Source organism: Vulpes vulpes, chromosome 8 (genome assembly GCF_048418805.1).
Source record: "Vulpes vulpes isolate BD-2025 chromosome 8, VulVul3, whole genome shotgun sequence".
Lineage (NCBI taxonomy): Eukaryota > Metazoa > Chordata > Mammalia > Carnivora > Canidae > Vulpes > Vulpes vulpes.
This window is the reverse complement of record NC_132787.1, coordinates 54,388,862-54,409,683: the sequence shown is the minus strand read 5'-3', so window position 1 is coordinate 54,409,683 and position 20,822 is coordinate 54,388,862.

The window sequence follows — 20,822 nt, the reverse complement described above, 5'->3', positions numbered from 1 at the left end:
ACGAGTAATCAGGCGATCCACAGTCATTTCATAACACAGAATCATATATTGAACAAGCTTAGCATTTACCTAAATGGCACTTTGTTCTTATTCCAATTCTTTTTTTTTTTTTAATGTAACTCTTCTTCACGGTTGGATTGGCAAATAAATGATATTCTTGTTTGGGAAACAAATGAGTGCATTTTGCTTTTTCAGTACTCACTTGCTCCTTCATTTGTGATCAAGTTTTGGATATCCTGAAAAGAATGGCCCAACAACTTTTCTGAACACTAAAGCTCTGCATATTGTTTCACAGAATTACATGGGTTTTCACACTGGAGTCCTGTGGCTCAGAATCCCAGAAAACAAAGTGCTTATCTGCCTTCATCTCTGCCTCCTTGGTGTTATGAGTGAGAACTCTGTGTTTGAACCTGATGAATGTTGACCACCACTCTTATAAATAGAAAGCCATACATTATAAGGGGTGTTCCTCAGGTAAATATTTTCCCTGTTATGGTCATTTTATGGATCACTTCAGCTCTGTAGATGTGTGGTCTCTGACAGGTGCTTGGGGCAATCTCAGTTGTTGGAGGAAGGACACTAATCTGCCATAACTCTTGCATTTCACCACAGTCTGTAAATGATGACACACCCTAGCAGCATCCTGTGGAAAAGACTTTTAACAAAGTTCTGTGCTTTGGGCTTTTGTTTGTAGGAGCAGGTCTTTTGTGAATGTGTACTGAGGGACATGTGGCTCTAGATTTGCTGCACCCCTAATAGAGCAGAGAGTGAGGAATGCCCCCATGTACCCCCATATCTGCCTCCTAATATTCTCACCTCTTTGCCCAATGCTGAGTGTGGGAGGAGGGAAGGACTAAGTGGCAGCTTTGGAGGATTCAATGCCCACATTTCATGCCCAGGGAGGATCTCATCCTTCCCAGATCTGTGTCAGCCCATGAGTTCATGATCTTGCTCTAGGCCAATCCCACCTTCTGTTGTCTCACCTCACTCCCGTGTTCCTCCATCCCCAGGTACCACTGTATCTCACTATCCTCACCCTGGTCTCTTGTTTCCTCAGCCATGTTCTTCTTCTAATCAAAGAAGTTGTGGGAGGCTCATAGTAAAGAGCAGTTTCCTTGAACTATTTGGGGACTGTTTTTAGTCAAAGGAGAACAAGAAAACTCTGACTTTGTAATGATCATAATTCTGACATTTATCAAGCTTGGCCATCACCAGAGAACATCCTGAGAATGCAAGGACATTTTAGTTGTAGCTGCAATATTGACAGTGATGGCTACCATTTACGGAGAGTTCACTCCATGCCAGGCAGTGTTCTATATGCCTGGCGTGTATTTATGTATCTTCACTCCTGAAAATAACTCTGTGTGGTGTGTGTTATTATTTTGTCCTTTCCAATAGAGAAATTAAAGAATGATGATGTGAAATAATCTGTTCAAGATGGTATAGCTAGTAAGTAATGATATTATTACAAGAAGCATTATATATGTGGACTCTCGGGAAGACTGTACTATTGCTGGGTAGAGTACTGTATAAGCATTAATCAGATAAAGTTGGTTGATAGTGTTGCTTAAGACTACTCTATCCTTGCTGTATTTGGTCTACTTGTTCTTAATGTTAATTTGCCTATTCCTCCTTGCATTTCTATCAGTTTGCGTCATGAGCAATAGACCTTGCTCTGAAGTCTATTGCAGCTGATATTAATCCAGTTCCTATAACTTCCCTTTGACTACTGTTCATATAGCATATACATCTTTTTCCATTCTGTTATCTGACTATATTAGTATCTCCATATTTAGAGTGTGTTTCTTATAGGCAACATGTAGTTGAGTAGTTTTTAATATCAAGTCTGACAATTTCTTTTAATTTAAGCATTAACATTTAATGGGATTACTGAAAGAGCTAGGTTTGTGTTTATTCACTCCTATTAGTTTTTGATTGTCCCATGTTCCTTCTATTTCTTCCTTATTTTGCATTAAGCTATATTTTTAAAAATAATTTCATTTCATCTGCTTTGGTTACTAGCTCTAACTCTTCATTATTTTATTTTATTATTTATTATTATTTTAAATTATTTATTTATTTATTTATTTTTATAAATTAATTTTTATTGGTGTTCAATTTACCAACATACAGAAAAACACCCAGTGCTCATCCCGTCAAGTGTCCCCCTCAGTGCCCATCACCCATTCCCACCCACCCCCCGCCCTCCTCCCCTTCCACCACCCCTAGTTCGTTTTCCAGAGTTAGGAGTCTTTATGTTCTGTCTCCCTTCCTGATATTTCCCACACATTACTTTTCCCTTCCTTTATATTCCCTTTCACTATTATTTATATTCCCCAAATGAATGAGAACATACACTGTTTGTCCTTCTCCGATTGACTTACTTCACTCAGCATAATACCCTCCAGTTCCATCCACGTTGAAGCAAATGGTGGGTATTTGTCGTTTCTAATGGCTGAGTAATATTCCATTGTATACATAGACCACATCTTCTTTATCCATTCATCTTTCGATGGACACCGAGGCTCCTTCCATAGTTTGGCTATTGTGGCCATTGCTGCTAGAAACATCGGGGTGCAGGTGTCCCGACGTTTCATTGCATCTGAATCTTTGGGGTAAATCCCCAACAGTGCAATTGCTGGGTCGTAGGGCAGGTCTATTTTTAACTCTTTGAGGAACCTCCACACAGTTTTCCAGAGTGGCTGCACCAGTTCACATTCCCACCAACAGTGTAAGAGGGTTCCCTTTTCTCCGCATCCTCTCCAACATTTGTGGTTTCCTGCCTTGTTAATTTTCCCCATTCTCACTGGTGTGAGGTGGTATCTCATTGTGGTTTTGATTTGTATTTCCCTGATGGCAAGTGATGCAGAGCATTTTCTCATGTGCATGTTGGCCATGTCCATGTCTTCCTCTGTGAGATTTCTCTTCATGTCTTTTGCCCATTTCATGATTGGATTGTTTGTTTCTTTGGTGTTGAGTTTAAGAAGTTCTTTATAGATTTTGGAAACTAGCCCTTTATCTGATATGTCGTTTGCAAATATCTTCTCCCATTCTGTAGGTTGTCTTTTAGTTTTGTTGACTGTATCCTTTGCTGTGCAAAAGCTTCTTATCTTGACGAAGTCCCAATAGTTCATTTTTGCTTTTGTTTCTTTTGCCTTCGTGGATGTATCTTGCAAGAAGTTACTGTGGCCGAGTTCAAAAAGGGTGTTGCCTGTGTTCTCTTCTATGATTTTGATGGACTCTTGTCTCACATTTAGATCTCTCATCCATTTTGAGTTTATCTTTGTGTATGGTGAAAGAGAGTGGTCCAGTTTCATTCTTCTGCATGTGGATGTCCAATTTTCCCAACACCATTTATTGAAGAGACTGTCTTTCTTCCAATGGGTAGTCTTAGAATCCTACATCATTTATCTGAGCACTGAACCTCAGAATGGCCTATGCTATCAAGAAAGTTACTGGACTGGACTTTCTTGATAGCATAGGCCATTCTGAGGTTCAATGCTCAGATAAATGATGTAGGATTCTAAGGAAAAGAAAATCCAAGGGAAAATCATATTACATAGAACTGAGAGACCAAAGTCAATTAGCATGACAACCACATAATCAGTACCTTTGATTAACTACTAACATACAGGAGTATCATTTAAAAGAAGGTGTTTCAAGCATAGCTGGTTTTAGTTGAGTTACTGTAGAGTGGTATTCTTGGAAAACTACCTGTTGTGTTTGGTGTATGTAGGATGTTCTTCTTTTGGATTTTTAAAATTTATCTCATCATCCCACACATAAAGAAAATGGCAATTATTGAGATTATTTAAAAGTGAGTAGAAGAACAAAGGTTATCTTTTGGTCAACTTAAGCCATTCAAAAAATAATTGAACTCCAATTTAAAAATATACAAAAAGTTAAATAAAAATTAAAAAAGAAATGACAAATACCCACCATTTGTTTCAATATGGATGGAACTGGAGGTTATTATGCTGAGTGAAGTAAGTCAATCGGAGAACAAACATTATATGCTTTCACTCATATGGGGAATATAAAAAATAGTGAAAGGGATTATAGGGAAAAGGAGAGAAAATGAGTGGAAAAAATGAGGGTGACAGAACATGAGAGACTCCTAACTCTGGGAAATGAACAAGGGGTAGTAGAAGGGGAGGTGGGTGGGGATATGGGTGACTGGGTGACGGGCACTGAGGGGGGCACGTGATGGATGAGCACTGGGTGTTATGCTATATGTTGGCAAATTGAACTCCAATAAAAAAAATAAAAAAATAAAAAAAGAATCTGGCATCATTGAGTGCATATGGAGAGCATGTTTATTTGTCTTATCTCTTTGATTTGGTTTTCCTACTGGCTTAGGTTGTGTTTGCCGATTCTCTTCTTTTATAGATTGAAGACACTTTGCTACAATTATCCTGGACAACACCAGAATCAGCCTAGGACTGCCTCTCTTACATTGACAAAATGTGGAATCACCCATCATCCCTACAGCATGTCCCAGTTCATGTGTAATCACATAAGCAGAAAAATTCACGTTTTCCATTCCAGTAGTGCAAGTTGACACACCATGATATTTGTCACAAACTCCTCGGATCCAGCCCCTCCGACATGTGTCACCAAAAGACTCTTACTGATAAGTGTGAGCAATCTGTTTAAATTTGAGGATATTGAACATTTCTTCTATACTTTGGAAAAAACCCAGAGAACTTTGAATAATTGCTTTTCTCTAGGATTTATTTTAACACTGCTCGGTCCAAATTTCAGTAGTGGCTGGATGTATCTGTAGATGCAGTGTCTGAAACTGAGAATCTGTAAAACCTGCCAGAAGAAGGCCTTCAAAAGTGGTATGGGTTACACTGTGTTCCCTAGACAACAACCTCTTATGGTCAAATACCAGGAGCAATTCTCTATACTTTCTGTGGATGTGGGTGTCAGAATGTGCCAGCAACTCTGATTGCTCACAGATGTGCTCTTCAGTTCCTTCATAAGTTATACCACAGGCATTTGCATGCAGCTCCCCATCCTTTAGGAGATAACAGATGTGCTCAAAGTTGGAGGAGGCTTTGAAGGGCTCAGTCTGGTAAAGCAGATCTCCCATGGTCAGCATGCTGTGGAGGCCCCCAGGCATGTACTGAGCATGCCTTCGGACTTCTGGGAGCCTTCCATAAATCTCCTCTAGTTGCTATCTCTGTGTCAATACTACCAGTCCTCCAGAAGGCCTCCCTCCTCAGTGAAGGAGAACACTCGCAGGTGCAGGGCAGCAAGAGCCTCTGGGACCTCAGGGAGAGGACCTACTTCCCGCCCATCAGGTTCAAGAGGTAGGCATATCTTCCCTAGCCCAGCATGTTTCTCCATTCTAGGGTTCAGCTTCCTGGGGATGATAATCTCATGAGTCAAAGCCCCACTTGGGATGATCCTGCCCCAGGCACCTGGACAGTGTGGATGGCCAGCAGGTGAATGGTAGAATGGAGTGATCCTGGACCAAGGAGGTCCCCGTTGGCCTCCATCCTGAGTCCAAGCCCAGGGCCCAGCATGACCCACAGTGAACAGCTCCAGAGGTGCCAGAGGAAACAATGCAGAGGAGCCAGGCCACTGAAAACCTCCAGTTGCACAACCTGGTCGCAACGGGCTGTGGGCAGTGCAGGGCCCAGTGCAGGTCAGGATAGGACAGTTCAGAGTAGGGCAGGGTGGCACAGGACAGGAGTTTGCAGGTCAGGTCAGGCCCACACCAGTTACTGCTGTACAGTTGAGCCTCAGAAGAGTGGTCAGAGCACAAGGACACCAGGGGAAAAGACCTCAGGCTGTGCAGAGATTTTGAAAAGAAAAAGAGGGAGCATCTGGGATGAACAAGAGGAGACATTGGACGACTTTATATTTGTGAGACCCACAACACCTTCTTTTCTGGTGCCTGGTCTTTGCATTGCTTCACACTACTTTGGTGATATTTTTGAGCCTCAGAATTGTGCCTTGATCCAGAGTGTCTGGTCATAGATCTTTTCACTTCTTCCTGGGCTTTGTGTACTGTGCTTACTGGGACAGTCTTCAGGAGCACTATGGTTGGATAATTGGGGTACTGGAGATCAGAGCAGTCTTATCTGATTGCCTTTTACCTACCTATGTAAATGATATGTTAAACTCATGTTAGGAATGGTTTTTTTGGAGACTAACAGACCCATAGCAAGTCAGGGCAGGATTATCTCTGCATGGACACACTGATTAGTCTTCCTTTTCAGTGGCTTCTGTGAGAGAGCCATGGGCTGGCCTGCCCCTTGCCTGGGACCTTTTGCTACCTCACCGAGAGTCAGTCTGTGCTCAGAAACAATGACATACTTGTTTAAAGACTGCTCTGGGCCAATCCTTCTTGCTGTTAAACTGTATGGTTTGAGGGTATGTATGTGTTCAGACACTATTAAGAAAACAGCAAGGGAAAGAAACTGCACCAATTGGTATGTACTCATATTCTAACACTTGCTGAAAAAACAGTAGACCCCTGAAACTCTAAATGTGGCTAACTCAGATTCCCCTTTAACATGATTATGGAATTCTTTTGGACTGTGAATTTTGCCTTGGGAGAGCATAACTTTCTTACACAATAATTTTTTGGTATATTTTTTATTGGTGTTCGATTTGCCAACATACAGAATAACACCCAGTGCTCATCCTGTCAAGTGCCCGCTTCAGTGCCCACCACCCAGTCACACCCACCCCCTGCCCTCCTCCCCTTCCACCACCCTTGGTTCGTTTCCCAGAGCTAGGAGTCTCTCATGTTCTTTCACCCTCACTGATATTTCCCACTCATTTTCTCTCCTTTCTCCTTTATTCTCTTTCACTATTTGTAATATTCCCCAAATGAATGAGACCATATAATGTTTGTCCTTCTCCGATTGACTTATTTCACTCAGCATAATACCCTCCAGTTCCATCCACGTCGAAGCAAATGGTGGGTATTTGTCATTTCTAATGGCTGAGTAATATTCCATTTATACATAGACCACATCTTCTTTATCCATTCATCTTTCGAGGGACACCGAGGCTCCTTCCACAGTTTGGCTATTGTGGACACCGCTGCTAGAAACACTGGGGTGCGGTGTCCTGGCGTTTCATTGCATCTGTATCTTTGGGGTAAATCCCCAGCAGTGCAATTGCTGGGTCGTAAGGCAGGTCTATTTTTAACTCTTTGAGGAACCTCCACACAGTTTTCCAGAGTGGCTGCACCAGTTCACATTCCCACCAACAGTGTAAGAGGGTTCCCCTTTCTCCACATCCTCTCCAACATTTGTTGTTTCCTGCCTTATTAATTTTCTCCATTCTCACTGGTGTGAGGTGGTATCGCATTGTGAGTTTGATTTGTATTTCCCTGATGGCAAGTGATGCGGAGCATTTTCTCATGTGCTTGTTGGTTATGTCTCTGTCTTCCTCTGTGAAACTTATGTTCATGTCTTTTGCCCATTTCTGACTGGATTGTTTGTTTTTCTTTGCTGTTGAGTTGAATAAGTTCTTTATAGATCTTGGAAACTAGCCCTTTATCTGATATGTCATTTGCAAATATCTTCTCCCATTCTGTAGGTTGTCTTTTAGTTTTGTTGACTGTTTCTTTTGCTGTGCAGAAGCTTTTTATCCTTTTTGTCCCAATAGTTCATTTTTGCTTTTGTTTCCCCTGCCTTCATAGATGTATCTTGCAAGAAGTTGCTGTGGCCAAGTTCAAAAAGGGTGTTGCCTGTGTTCTCCTCTAGGATTTTTTTTTTTTAAAGGGTCTCTGTTCAATAGCCATACCATATAAGGGATCAAGGGACACTTCCTCCTGACTATGCCATTCTGTCCTCTTAATGCTTTGGGGGCCACAGGAGGTCCATGCTGCAGAGCAGTTTCCTTTTATTTTATTTTTATTTTTTTTAAATTTTTATTTATTTATGATAGTCACAGAATGAGAGAGAGGCAGAGACACAGGCAGAGGGAGAAGCAGGCTCCATGCACCGGGAGCCCGACGTGGGATTTGATCCCGGGTCTCCAGGATCGCGCCCTGGGCCAAAGGCAGGCGCCAAACCGCTGTGCCACCCAGGGATCCCTCCTCTAGGATTTTGATGGATTCTTTTCTCACATTTAGATCTTTCATTCATTTTTAGTTTATCTTTGTGTATGGTGTAAGAGAAGGGTCTAGTTTCATTCTTCTGCATGTGGCTGTTCAATTTTCCCAGCACCATCTATTGAAGAAACTGTTCTTTTTCCGGTGTATAGTCTTTCCTGCTTTGTCAAATATTAGTTGACAATAGACTTGAGGGCCCATTTCTGGGTTCCTATTCTGTTCCATTGATCTATGTGTGTTTTTGTGCCAGTACCACACTGTCTTGAGATCACAGCTTTGTAGTACAACTTGAAATCTGGCATTGTGATGCCCCTGGCTCTGGTTTTCTTTTCAATATGCTCCTGGATATTTGGGGTCTTTTCTGATTCCACACAAATCTTAAGATGATTTGTTCCAACTCTCTGAAGAAAGTCCATGGTATTTTGATCAGGATTACACTGAATGTGTAAATTGCCCTGGGTAGCATTGGCATTTTCACAATATTAATTCTTCCAATCCTTGAGCATGGAATATTTTTCCATCTCTTTGTGTCTTCCTCAATTTCTTTCAGAAGTCTTCTGTAGTTTTTAGGGTATAGATCCTTTACCTCTTTGGTTAGGTTTATTCCTAGGTATCTTATGCTTTAGGGTGCAGTTGTAAATGGGATTGACTCCTTACTTTCTCTTTCTTCAGTTTCATTGTTAGTGTATAGAAATGCCACTGATTTCTGGGCATTGATTTTGTATCCTTCCACACTGCCGAATTGCTGTATGAGTTCTAGCAATCTTGGGGCAGAGTCTTTTGGGTTTTCTATGTACAGTATCATGTCATCTACAAAGAGGGAGAGTTTGACATCTTCTTTGCCAATTTGAATGCCTTTTATTTCTTTTTGTTGTCTGACTGCTGAGGCTAGGATTTCTAGTACTATGTTGAATATCAGGGGTGAGAGTGGGCATCCTTATAGTGTTCTTGACCTTAGGGGAAAGGCTCCCAAGTTTCCCCATTGAGAATTATATTTGCTGTGGGCTTTTCGTAGATGGCTTTTAAGATGCTGAGGAATGTTCCCTCTATTCCTACATTCTGAGGAGTTTTGATTAAGAATGGATGCTGTATTTTGTCAAATGCTTTCTCTGCATCTATTGAGAGGATCATATGGTTCTTGTTTTTTCTCTTATTGATGTGCCCTATCACGTTAATTACTTTATGAGTGTTGAACCAGCCTTGTATCCTGGAGATAAATCCCATTTGGTCATGGTGAATAATCTTAATGTACTGTTGGATCCTATTGGCTGGTGTCTTGTTGAGAATTTTTGCATCTGTGTTCATCGGGGATATTGGTCTATAATTTTCCTTTTTGGTGGGGTCTTTGTCTGGTTTTGGAATTAATATGATGTTGGCCTCATCAAATGAGTTTGAAAGTATTCCATCCCTTTCTATCTTTTGGAACAGCTTTAGTAGAATAGGTATTGTTTCTTCTTTAAACTTTTGATAGAAGCCATCTGGCCCTTGACTTTTGTGTCTTGGGAGGTTTTTGATGACTGCTTCAATTTCCTCCCTGGCTTTGGCCTTCTCAGGTTTTCTATTTCTTCCTGTTCCAGTTTTGGTAGTTTGTGGTTTTCCAGAAAGGTGTCCATTTCTTCTCGATTACCTACTTTTTTGGCATATAGCTGCTCATAATATGTTTTTAAAATCATTTGTATTTCCTTCATATTGGTTGTGATCTCTCCTTTTTCATTCGTGATTTTTATTAATTAGAGCCTTTTCTCTTTTGTTTTTAATAAGGCAGACTAATGGTTTATCTATCTAATTAATTATTAATTGTTTTGTTGATCTGTTCCACAGTTCTGGTCTGTATTTCATTGAGTTCTGCTCGAATCTTTATTAACTCTCTTCTTCTGCTTGGTGTGGGTTTAATTTGCTGTTCTTTCTCCAACTGCTTTAGGTGCAAGGATAGCTTGTGTATTTGAGGGTTTTTTTTTTTTCCAGTTTTTGAGGGATGCTTGTATTATGATGTATTTCTGTCTTAGGACTGCTTTTGCTATATCCCAAAGATTTTGAACAGTTGTAACTTTATTCTCATTAGTTTCCATGGATTTTTTTAATTCTCTAATTTCCTAGTTGACCTTTTCATCTTCTAGCAAGATGCTCTTTAACCTCCATGTGTTTGAGTTTCTTTGAAATTTCTCCTTGTGATTTAGTTTCAAAGTATTATGGTCTTCTTGTGATTTAGTTTCAAAGTATTATGGTCTGAAAATATGCAGGGAACAATCTCAATCTTTTGGTATCAGTTGAGAACTGATTCGTGACCCAGTATGTGGTCTATTCTGGAGAAAGTTCCATGTGCGCTTGAGAAGAATGTGTATTCAGCTGGGTTTGGATGTAAAGTTCTGTAAATATCTGTGAAATTCATCTGGTCCAGTGTATCATTTAAAGCTCTTGTTTCTTTGGAGATGTTGTGTTAAGAAAATCTGTCATTTGCAGAAAGTGCCATGTTGAAGTCTCCCATTATTAGTGTATTATTATCTGAGTATGTCTTTACTTTGGTTATTAATTGATTGATATACTTGGCAGTTCCCACATTAGGGGCATAAATATTTATGACTGTTAGGTCCTCTTATTGGATAGATCCTTTAAGTATGATATAGTTTCCCTCTTCACCTCTTACTACAGTCTTTGGGATAAACTTTAATTTATCTGATACGAGGATGGCTACCCCAGCTTTCTTTTGAGGACCATTTGAATGGTAAATGGTTCTCCAACCTTTCATTTACAGGCTGTAGTTGTCCTTAGGTCTAAAATGAGTCTCATATAGACAGCAGATAGATGGGTCTTGCTTTTTTATCCAGTCTGAAACCCTGTGTCTTTTGATGGGGTCACTAAGCCAATTCAGAGTTCAGAGTTATTGTTGAAAGATATGAATTTAGTGTCATCATAATACCTATTCAGTCCCTGTTTTTGTGGGTTGTTTCTTGGGCGTCCTCTTTCTTTTACAGAGTCCCCCTTAATATTTCTTGCAGAACTGGTTTGGTGGTCACATAATCTTTCAGCTTCTGTCTATCCTGGAAGCTCTTTATCTCTCCTTCTATTCTGAATGACAGCCTTGCTGGATAAAGTACTCTTGGCTGCGTGTTTATCTCATTTAGGACCCTGAATATATCCTTCCAGCCCTTTCTGGCCTGCCAGGTCTCTGTGGAGAGGTCTGCTGTTAATCTAATATTTCTCCCCATATAAGTTAGGGATCTCTAGACTCTTGCTGCTTTAAGGATTTTCTCTTTATCTTTGGAATTTGTAAGTTTCACTATTAAATGTTGAGGTGTTTAATGGTGTTTATTGAGTTTAGGGGGGGATCTCCTATATCTGAATGCTTGTTTCCCTCCCCAAATCAGGGAAGTTCTCAGCTATGATTCGTTCAAATATGCTTTCTGGTCCTCTGTCCCTTGGCGCCCTCTGGAACCCCAATTAAATATAGATTTTTCCTTCTGAAGCTGTCATGTATTTCCCTTAACCTTTCCTCATGGTCTTTTCATTGTTTTTCTCTTTTTTCCTCAGCTTCCTTCCTTGCCATCAACTTGTCTTCTATGTCACTCACTCTTTCTTGTACCTCATTATCCCTTGTCTTGAGGTCCTCCGGTTTGGATTACATCTCATTTAATTGATTTTTAATTTCGGCCTGATTAGATCTAAACTCTGCAGTCATGGAGTGTCTTGAATCCTTTACGCTTTTTTTCCAGAGCCACAGTAGCTTTGTAATTGTGCTACTGAATTGGCTTTCTGACATCGAATTGTAATATAAATTCTGTAACTCTGTGGTAGAGAGTACTGTTTCTGATTCTCTCCTTTGTGGTGAGTTCTTCTTTCTAGTCAGTTTGCCCAGTGCAGAGTGGCTAAACAAGTTGTACTGGGAAAAGGAAGAAAAAAAAGGAGGGGTACCCTCTGGCTCTATATACTGTAAATCCCTTGACTTCCCCTGGAGCTTTCCAGCGCTGCTTGGTCAAGAACTTGCTCTTCTCCTGTCCTTCCAGCTAGTCTTCGGGGGGGGGGGCTGCTGTGCTGATTTTCAGGTGTATGCACATGGGAGAGCTGCCCCGCCCCTGCCAGGTGCACAGCTCAGTTGGAGCTGTTTACCCCATGAGGCCCCTGTTCTGTGGCAGCCCTGTTCTATCCCAGGCACAGGGTGAACCAGGAGGAACAACACCACTGGTGGTGGCCAGCTCTCCAGCCCTGGAGTCAGCTCCGCCAGTAACTACCACAGTCTCCCAGTCTGCACTGACCTGGATGCTCCGGGGACGGGGCAGGGGATAGGGGTGCTGATCTGCACAGCTTGGGGGTGCTGGGTGACAGGAGAGTCCTCGCTGTCCTGTGTCCTCCCTGCCTCTGCCTGTCCCAGGGGGAGCGCAGGATCCTGGGCTGTGTCTTCTCGGTGCCCTGGGTCCAGGGCCTGTGCTGTGGGAATCATGCTCCTGGAGCCAGGGCTCCCGAAGGCAGCAGGGCACAGCGCTCTCTCCCAAGTCACCGCCTGAGCTTCTCTGAGGCTCCACCTGGTGCGTGCTCCAGCCCTTTACCGAGCTCAGCCCACAGTCTGTGGCAGGCTCTCCCCTGGGCACACTTCTGTTAGTGACCCCAGGAACCTGAAGGCTCCAAGCCCCTCCTGTGGTTCTGCCCGAATTCTCTGCTAAGCGCCTTTCCGTCTGGGAAGAATCCAGTGTGGACTTTTAAAGTTCCTGCTTCTTCGGGACTGGGTTTTCCTGTCCCCAGAGGCTTTCCCGGCCTGGCCTTGACTGGCTCCTCGCGGGAGCCCCTCCCCCACTTGATTCTTATTTATTTATTTATTTATTTATTTATTTATTTATTTATTTATTTATTTTCCCCGCCTTCCTACCTTGTTAGAAGCGCAAACTCTTCTCTCTGTAGCATTCCAGCTGTTCTCTCTTTAAATCTCAGGTCAAATTCATAGGTTTTCCAGGATGATTTGAAAGTTATCTAGGTAACTTGGTGGGGATAGGTGACCCACAATAAGTTCTTGGTTTACAGTTCCCTCACCATCTTCCAAGTTCTGTTGTCATCAGCTAGAACTTTTTTAAAAAACAGATCAATAACATACTTCTTGCCCCTTCTACTTTATGAATTTTTCACTGTTAATTTGTAATTAAATTCACAACTCTATCATCAGCAGGTAGTTTTACAATGCAATATGATCTTAGTCATTGTTTTTCTTTATTCCTCACGTGTACCACTGTTGTGGATTCTTAATTTATTTTGTCTGAGTACAATGCCTTCTTCTTTTTAGTGGAACACTTTAAAATTTGAGTTTTCATCAGGGTGGACCCAGGTGTGTGTGTGTGTGTGTGTGTGTGTGTGTGTGTGTGTGTGTGTGTGTGTGAGTGTGCACGTTTTTAAAGATTTATTTATTCTTTAGAGAGAGAGGGAGGGCGATGGAGAGAGAGTGTTAAGCAGACTCCATGCTCAATGTTGAGCTGGATGCAGGGCTCAATCTCATGACCAGAGCAGAAGAGTCATGACCTGACTGACCTGGCCACCCAGGTGCCCCTATGTGCATGTGCTTTAAGTTTTCTCTGAAGGTTTTGATAGATCCTTTGTATCTGAAGACAAGCCAGGGAAATTTTCCTGTTTATGTAATTTCTTACATTACCTTGTCTGTATTCCTCCAATGTTTTCTTTCCTTCCTTTAGAAGTCATATTACTGCTTATTTAATTCCTGGGCCTTCCTTCTATACTTCTTTTCTCCTGAGAACAGGAGCTGTTATCTGTGCTGTGTTTAGACAATTATCTCGGCTTGACCTCTCAGCTCACTCATTTTTTGTTCAGCCATGGCTCTTATGTGATTCAGTCCTTGCTACTTGCTAGTTGTATGATGTAAGGAAGTTACATAAGGTTTTCATGCCTCATTTTGTCCTTTGTGAAATAAAGATTATTGGTACCATTCTTTAAAGCTCACGGAGAAGCATAAATGAATGACCACATGCTAGACACTGGGAAGAGAACATAGTAAGTCTCAAGAACTGAGTTGGTTGTTAGTAGAATGACTATTCTGTGTTTCTGTTGAAGTTTTTGTTTCATTTCATATTTGAGTGCTTCTTTTTTCACAGCACTCTGTTCTTGTTGGATTGGTGTGATTGCTTCTCAAATCTCCCTGAGGATATTAACCATACCAATTTTTAAATGACCTCCTCTTTCCTTCATTAAATATGAAAGCTAAAACTACAAACTTTTGAAGGAAAAATAAGGAGAAAATCTTTATGACTTGAATTAAGCAATAATTCCTTATATTGGAAACAAAAAGGACAAGCCATTGAAATAAAATGAAATAGAACATCACCATAAGTTAAAACTTCTGATGTTTGAAAAATTCCATCAAGACAATGAAAATGCAAGCCATAGATAATATTCACAATACATATATCCGAAAAAGAATTTGTATGTAAGCATACAAAATCTCCTAATAATTCAGCAGTAAGAAGACAAATGACTCAATTAATGATGGCTCAAGTATTTCAAATAATACCACACAGAGGCAATATATAAACACAGTGATTACATGAAAAGATGCTGCAAATCATTGGACATCAGAAAAATAACAGTGAAAACCACAGTGAGATACCGCCTCACATCAGCTAAAATGGCTACAGCCAAAATGACTGACAATGCCAAGAGTTGGAGAGGATATGGAACAACTAGAATTCCAGTCATTATTGATGAGAGTGCAAAATGTTATGACCCATTTAGAAAGCAATTTGGCAATTTCTTATAAAGGTAGATATATGCTTTCCATGTGACCCATAAGTGCTACTCAAGACATATAAGGGCATGGATCTACAAAAATACATGAACACAATGTTCCAAGTTGCTTTACTCACAGTAGTTCCAAATGACAGCAATCGCAGTGTCCATTAACAAAGAACGAAGCTGGAGCATCATACTCCCTGAATTCAAACTGTATTACAAAGCTACCATAATCAATACAGTATAGTACTGGTACAAAAACAAAGACATAGATCAATAGAAAAGAATAGAGAGCCTAGAAATAAAACTATGCATGTATATTGAATTAATATATGACAAGAAAGCCAAGAAGATACAGTGGGAGATGGACTGTCTCTTCAATTAATGATGTTGGGAAAATTGGCTAGCCACATGCAAAAGAATAATAGTGGGCTACTATCTTTTCACAGTGCATACAGTTATCAAATTATTCTGTGGTACACCTGAAACTAATATGATGTTATATATCTGTTGCACCTTCACAAAAGTGTCCATTCACCTGTGAGCAGATAAACAAATTGTCATATATTCATATAATAGACTACTACTGAGCAATAAAAGGAAGAAACTACTGATACTAACAATAACAATTAAGAATCTCAAAACTGGTCAGCTGAGTGAAAGAGGACAGATAAAAAATGTATATAGCATATGAAGTGTTAGAGTAGATTAAACTAATCTGCAATGAAAGAAACCAGATCACTGTTTTCTTGAGTGAAGAATTGTCTGCCAACAGGCATGAGACATGAAAATGTCTAGATTTTTGACTGAAATTGTGATTATACTGGTGGATATATTTATTAAAACGTATTAAATTACACACTTAAAAGGTATATTTTTATGCTTAAACTATATGTCATGAGGTTGATAAGAACAATAGTGTGGTACTGGCAGGTAGAAGATAGACAGATGATATATGATAGATAATAGATAGATAGATAGATAGATAGATAGATAGATAGATAGATACTAGATAGATGATAGATAATAGATAGTAGAGAAAACTCAGAAATAGATCACAGTCTATTAAAAATTGATGTATTGTAATGACATATCAAATAAGTAGGAAAATAATTATTTATTTTAAAAAAGAATCAATGTTGGCACAATTAAATATCTGTCAGTTTGGAAGGAAATAATGTTGGACCTCTGCTTCTTCATACTCAAAAATGTAATTCATAAATGGATTTAAGCCTTAAACAGAAAGGTTTAATTTGAAAATTCCAAATTTTAAAAGTATATGTCTACTTTGGTATGATGGAGAATTTTTTTATTAATCCTGGAGACCCAGGAGATATCAAGAAAAAAAAGATGACATTTGATGACATTAAAGGATTCAATAAAGGAGACTCAGGGAGGTCTAAGGATTTCTTTTCTTTTTTCATATAAACAAGTTAATATGCAGAAACAAACCAGACTGGAGAAAGAAAAGTCAGAATTAGGGTAGGAAAACAGTTGATATCCTCATGACTTGTCCTATGTATCCTGTTGGAGGGTCCAGGGTGAGGCTTTCTTCTTCACAGGCTGGTACATAATGTGGGGAGAGGTCAGAGAGCCCAGGGCCCAGCACGCCGTAGCTGGAGCTGTTGACCAGTTATGCTTCTGGCAGCTGGAGATGGGAGTGGTTATTTTTATGGCCACTGCAGGGTAGCATTTCATGGAGCCAGGTGGTCTGGGTATTCCCCTCTCCCTATCACCCCAGGAAATGGCTGCAGTCTCCCTAGGAAATGCCTGGAGAAGATTTATAGCATTCACTTGTGGCTGCTATGCAAGGTTCATTCTTCCTAAAAGAGACTCAGTCTTTTCTCAGGGAGTTCCAGGTCTAAGGATTGCATGCAAGGTCACACATTCCCACTATGGTGACTCAGTCAGATCTTTGTCACCCCAAACTAGAGTTTTTCTAATTATTATGTAAGTCAAATAATTTTGTAGTAGGTGTTGTGCCCAAGATTGCGAATCTGAGAAACCACCAAGGAGCCGACGCCGATGCAAGTACATGAGGGTTTATTTACAAGCTCGAGCTTGGGTCCAAGTATACTCCATACAGCAGAGCAGGGACTTGGACCCCGAGACTAAGAAGCACAGCAGTGTTATAGGGGCCAGTGGCCAATGAGATTGTAACACACATAGAAAGTTGCAGAGTCATGCCGGTCCACACGCATGTGGGCAACTGAATCACAATTTACCCTATAGCAACCATCTGAACTAGCCTATCATTCTGGTTAGAATTGGCGCGCAGGTTTGGCGGGCAAAAGATGGGGTTTACTTTTTTTTTTTTTTTTTTTGGCAGTTAGAGGTTTCGAATTCCTATGTGGGCTGGTTTCCGATAAGAGTGTGTTTAGTAGTTAGACTAGGGTGAGGGAGTGCCTTAAGCAATAGGCACGTCATGTGGGGGGTTTTACATGAGATGGCGGGTGTAGCACAGAATGGAGTTAGTCCTGCCCTGCTTGTCCAGGGGTAGGGTGTTTTTGTTATATTTCCTGGGTCCCACAGTAGGCTTCTCATCTATTTCACTCCCAGGCATCCCCAGGATGATGAATCACTGCCACAGTATGTCCCTGCCCCCAAAGTAATTGCTCCCATCTTGTCTCTGGATGATTAAGTGCCACCACCTGTCCTCTACTTCTCCACGACACTATGATTCCCACCAACATCAGGAAGCCAAATCCATGGCAGCATCTCTTACCATTAGCAGCAGCCTGCAGAGGACACACCATAAGGCCCTTTCTGGTTTGCCAGCCTTCCTCTCACCATGCACTTCTTAAAGTCTTGATGGAGAGATTTCTTCTGGACCTTTGTTTGTGGGAGGCAAAGAAACAAAGAGAGAAATACAGCTACATGGAGCTCCTGAGAATGAGGACTGTGGAAGAGGGGCCACACAAGTCATGGAAAGTACTACCAGATTCCCAGTGTCAGTGCAGGGAGGGTAGAAGGGTAATACTGACCTCTCTGTACTCTCACCTTCCAGGATCCTTGTGGTGCCTCCTATTGGCCAAACCTAACTGGGAGCCTGTCAACAAGAGAGCCCAGGGTGTGCATTCTGAAGAGTATAGAGCAGGACAGAGATGCATGGAGATTGGATCTGGGGGCCAGTGTTAGAGGTGTTGAGCAGGGGGAGAGAAGAAGGGAAAAACCAGCTAAGAACATTAGTATCAGCAGTATCATATGTTCTAGGCATTGTTCTAGGCATTTGGCATGTATCAAACGGATTTAATCACCACAGCAACTCTGCAGGGTAGAAACATTATTATTCCTGTCCTAGCGATGAGAAAACTGAGGCTAAGCTCTTTCACTGTCTGTGCTCATGTTTAGAAGAGAAAGTTCAGTGTGCATCACTAAACTGGGAGTCAAAATATTGGGATTTCAACTGTCATCCCAACAGGCATGCTATAAAGAGCCAGCGATTTCACGCTTTTAAAATTTGACCTAAAAGGTCAGGTAGCATTGAGGCTGGGGCAGCAGTGTTCAGTTTTGTGCTGACAAATACATAAAGAAAGCCAGGCTGAGGGAAGAAGCAAGAGAGTAGACTAGACGCCCAAAGGGCACCACAGACCCCGTGATCCCAGAGTCAGTGACTGTGTCAACCACTAATGAAGGGCCTCTCATTTCCCCAGGCAGAGCCCACAACTAGGCATGCTTTGTTTCTGCAAGATGCTTCTTTATCCTTTCAATAAGCCCATTTGAATTTGAGCTGGCTGGAATGGATTTCTCCATTGTAAGCAAAATCTTAATTATAACAATTTCCAATGAATTTTGAGCTCAGATGTTAGGCTTATTCCTGTTTCATTCCACTCTCTCTTTTATAAGATGAGGAGGAAGTATCAATAGCCTCCATGTTCTCCTCTGGCTCTGACATTCTATAATTCTGGGGTTTTTTTTTTCAACTACTTTGCTTTTGGAAGGACATATCCTAAAGTATCCAGCTGAACATCTTCTATCTCTCATGTCCAAGCATTCCTAGGGCTATTTTAGATAAGAGGCTTCTATGTAACTGTACTCACAAACCTTGAACCAACCCTATGACCATCTGCATTATGGCCAACTGTTTGCTCATTTGATGTGAACATAAAGGGAGGAGTAGCAAGCTTGCACATTATAAATTACATCATCCTAAAAGGGAAACGAAGGCCAGACTTTGCAATAAAACCATAAAATAAGTTAATTTAAGGCTGACCCTTTGAAGGGTGTTCATAAAATCCTTATCTAAAGAACATTTAGGGAATTAATGAATAAAGGACATCATCATTCAAAGAGATATGAAGAACCATATGGGTTACCTCTGGTAGAAATGCAAACAAAGAACCCATCTCTACTCAGGAAAAACAACTGGTGACTTCTTTTGAAAAACTTGTGTATTTGACTCCTTACCTTGATCCACAGACTCAAATTTGATGCCCACTGGCAATAACCCGGCATTCGCCTCTTAAATTTTACTAAGATCTGGGTTTTTCTAGGTGTGATATTATTTTGTCTGACCATCCTTATCCTTAGAAGACACCAAGAAGGAACAAAGAATTTATTTACCTGCCAGATGGGCACAGGCATAATGACTCACCATGGGTCACTTCCCTACCAATGATCCCAGGGCCTCCCATGCCCTAATCAATTGAGTACCCTATGTGGTCTGACAAGAACTCAAGCTAGTCTTAGGATTCTTTACACAATAAACTTACTTTCTAAAGCCTCATGTGATGGTGGTGGCAGTGTTCCTACATCCCATACTCATGCTCCTGAAGTCATCAGCCATAACCCCAGTTAGAAAAAACCCATTGGAAATAGCAATGGGTTTTCCCTTATCATACATAATTTATAAGAATGTGAAATGATTTAACCATTTTGAGGAAAGTCTGGCAAATTCTTATAAAACTAAGCAACTTCCTATTCTATGTCTCAATAATTCCAAGGTATTTACCCAAGAGAAATTAAAACATGTCCACAAAATGACTTGTTATACAAGAATGTTCACAGAAGCTTTACTGTTTTAAGAACAAGCACTGGAAGTGTTCAGGTACCTTCAATAGTATGGATAAACTGTGTTATATTCATTCTGTGGCATATTAAAAAGAACAGTGAAAAAGGAACAAATTACTGACACACAAAACAATGTGGTTGAGGGACTCCTGGGTGGCTCAGTTGGTTAAGCATTCAACTTTTGGTTTGGCTCGAGTTGTGATCTGAGTGTTGTGAGGTAGGGCTCTATACTCAGTGGGTAGTCTGCTTCAGATTCTTTCTTCTTCTCTCCCCATCTGTCCCTCCCAACTCACACATGTGTGTGCTCTCTCTCTCTCTAAAATAAAGACATAAAATCTTTACAAAAAAACCATGGATTATCTCAAACATATTTTATTGAGCAAAAGAAGCCATGCACAAAAGAGTGTATACTCTTTAATTCCATTGATAGAAGTTCTGAAAATTAAAATTAATTTTAGATGAAAAATATCTGAACAGTACTTGCCTGTGGAGGGGGTAAGAATTGATTGGGAAGGGGCACAAGGAACCTTCGAGGGTGATGGAAATGTTCTATATCTTCATAGGGTTTGGTTTACACATTCATGTGCACTTTTCAAAACAGAAAATCCTTACTAGGGATTTGTGCATATTCTTGTATGTAAATTTGACCTCAAAATAAATATCTATAAATAAACATTTAACCTAATAGTAAATGATAGGTATGCTGAAGTACTTAGAGGAAAGTGTACTGATGTCTGCAATCTATTCTGAAATATATTTTATTTTATTTTATTTTATTTTATTTTTTGAAATGTATTTTAAAAACCCAACATGGATTGATGGGTACATTGGGATTTGGGTAAATATATGTATGGTAAAGGAAGGATAGTCAAATGCTAATGATAGAGTTTAAGTGATAAGTATACAGGTAAAAGCATATAACTTTTGTAAGAGTTTTTAAACTTTAGGTTTGAAAATTTCTGTGATAATGAAGTAATGTACTTCAAGTGTTTGGAGATACCACATGGAG